Raw genomic sequence first — 3,126 nt, forward strand, 5'->3', positions numbered from 1 at the left:
GTAGGTAGTTTGTGGACATACAATACGGATGATCGTGTCTTTTTAATATATGATGTATTATGTTGTTTGGTAGAGGTAATGTTGGTATTGCATATGTGCAAAGTTTGATATAATATACATATTGGTATTGTATAATGTATTACGAATGGTAACATTTCTTAATTTAGGATGTCATATTTTGTTTAGTATAGTATATGCTGGTGATGCATATGTGTAATAACGATTGTTCTTCGGATTATGTGATTCCTTATGATAAGGGTGTTATATTTACTTGTTATACAAAAGTTGTGTGATGGTGTGTTAATGTTGGTAATGCACCTGTGTATTAATAAAAAACAATAAACATGGTAGTAATGAATATATGTATTTTTTAAGATATTGTATATTTGTTCATATGATATTACGTGTGTGGTACCCTATTATGTATGGGGTACCACATTACATATGTTGATGTATATGTAAAGGAAACGGGTTATATGTAGGTAAAATATTCATGTATGCACATGTGCATTGGTAGAAACAATAACAATGTGAGTGATAAAAAAAAGTATCACCCGTGCAAGTGCAATCATAAATAGTGCAAGTGCAATCATTAACATCGGAATTTGTAATCATAATATCGGAATACATAGTTTAAATGATGTTTAACCGAGTAGTTCAACGTAAACGTGTAGGTCAAATTGAATGTAAACAGTAATTCAACATAATCAAAATGAACGCAGACGTTTCAAATTAAGTGTAAACAACAGTTCAACGTAGGTGAGCAACTTGAATGTAAACAGTTTAGATTAAATGTAAAACGAATAATAAAACAAAATGATCAATATTTTGACGACAAACTTAATCAAATTTTTGATGGTTGGGTGCATTATGACGTCTGGATAAACGTCTAAGGGGTTGTTCATGTACATTTGTATGTGAAGGGTATTCAGAATCATCATATGTATCATCATTAGTATCATTATCATCATCGGAATAAGAATTGGTTTCATCGTTAGGGGGGGGTACGGAATTCCAGCAGCAATCGTAGCAGCTTCATTGTGTATGAATGTTCCTGAAAATATAGAAAGAATGTTAAAAAGTGAATAAAGAAATGGTAAAAAGTGATATTTAATAAGGTAAATGTTATGTGTAAGAATGTTGTATAAATGATAAACAGATTATTGGTGATGATTATAGGATAATGGTAACTGCTGCACATGTGCAGGATGTAGATTATTGGTGATGGTTATAGGGTAATGGTAAAGTGCTGCACATGTGCAGGATGGTGTATTTATACAAGAATCACGTCTGACACTCGAATTACATCAACAGTTCTCAGTTCTCAAGCATTGGCAGTTCTCTGTATTTCGTCTTAGTCGTCTTCGTCTCGATTACATCAGTAGCGATAACGATACACCATAAACCGTTCGTCATATCGATTTTACCATCAAACATTTCAATTTCGTCATATAATTGAGGGTAGTGCTCCAAAATTCGTATTATAGTCGGTATTATTGCAATAAGAACATAATCATATATCATATACTAGTCTAAGAACCCGCGAATTTTGTGGGTGGCTTAACACAAACATTTTATTATTTATTAGTGTTACATAAACTTTAAAAGGTTATTTTTATCTAATGAAGAGTAGCTGATAGAATACCCTATGGAACTACTAAGCCAATGTACACAGCATCAGTCATCAGATATGGATAATTTGGTGCATATGTCTAGGTGATCAAAAACAAAAAAAAAAGATACTTAAGAAAAATAAAGAATATCACAAGTATCTCCTAAGTTTAAAGGTAAAACAAAATGAGATACCATCATTAATGGAGGGTAACATGGGCAAAAATTGTCTATAGGGGTGTCTAACTTTGAGCAACATAATTATCCAATCACCTAAACTAACTAATACTTTTAATTGCAGCAGTAGACATTTACAGAAGTGTTCATACACGATTACCTTGGAGAATCAAACATATTTATTTCCCTAATCATTGCTGGTACAAAAAACTACTTACCATTGCTTCAAATCTGGTAATTTGACACCAATTAACCAGTAATACAGTCCTGCATCAAGTTGATCCAATCATTCAACCTAACTAAGACTTCTAATTACAGAAGTAGATGTCTACAGGGGTGTTTATCTCCCTTATCATTGTTCTTACGAAAAAGTACTTATTAATTAACCAAATCTAGTATCACAAGAATTAGCAAATTACTATGTTGACCACAGGTGCACCAAGGCCATTGCTTTTGTCAAAACGGTTCGTTTATATTTACCAAGACAATGAACTACCAACCTAAGTATTAATATTTTAGCCCAATCCATTCGTAATCGAGTATTCCGTTCGTAATTAGGGAAACACGATCAGAATTATCGAGGAGTGTGGAACAATTAGGGTTCCAGGAGGAACAATGGTAGGAGGAATGACACGATTAGGGTTATAGAAAGAACAAAGTATGAGGAGGATCAATAGATGTATGAGGATCGATACCTGATGAATCAGAAGACGCTATATGCCACCGTAAACATTGTGCCGACTGCCACCACCGTGAAATATGTGAACGCCGCCGTGAAAACCACCATGAACGCCTCTACTCTACCGTGAAACCACCGTGAATGCGTCTCTGCCACTTGTGAAAACTGTGAACTGATGAAACCCCTTGAAACCCTAAAAATGGAGAACAGTGACAAAAAAGGAATGAGCGTGTTTTATATTAAACATAATATAATTACAAAATTGCCATGTGTTCACACTGGTTCTCGCGGTTCTCACAATAAAGGGTGGTTCCTAACGGATCTTTATCCTATATATATATATATATATATATATATATATATATATATATATTTGCACTCATGTTAAATATAGTAACCCAGTTCAACTTTATCCCTACATCACAAGACAGAACCCCAACGAACTTAGTCGGGCAGAGCCTTGACATGCGTTATGGGGCTCCAGATCAATCGGAAAAGGTATCAGTGATCAGGGGTTAAAACACTTAAAACGGGGCAGGGCTTTTAAAGTATTATAGTGTGAAATACTAAATAAAAATTTGAATACATGTGAGAAAAATAGATGGCGAAAAAGAGGGGAATGAACAAAAGAAAAGTTCACCCCCTTAGCATATATATAT

The 3,126-nt window shown here is 33.9% G+C and overlaps 1 long non-coding RNA gene across 1 annotated transcript; it reads right to left on the bottom strand.

Annotated features, from left to right (window-relative positions):
* Window positions 1–756: 756 nt before the first annotated feature.
* LOC118490183 lies at window positions 757–2,756 on the bottom strand. The gene is made up of 2 exons (XR_004888522.1): window positions 2,484–2,756; window positions 757–1,054 (listed from the first exon to the last, which is right to left on the bottom strand). It is a non-coding gene; the product is annotated as an uncharacterized LOC118490183 (long non-coding RNA).
* Window positions 2,757–3,126: the final 370 nt, after the last annotated feature.

Source organism: Helianthus annuus, chromosome 3 (assembly GCF_002127325.2).
Source record: "Helianthus annuus cultivar XRQ/B chromosome 3, HanXRQr2.0-SUNRISE, whole genome shotgun sequence".
NCBI lineage: Eukaryota > Viridiplantae > Streptophyta > Magnoliopsida > Asterales > Asteraceae > Helianthus > Helianthus annuus.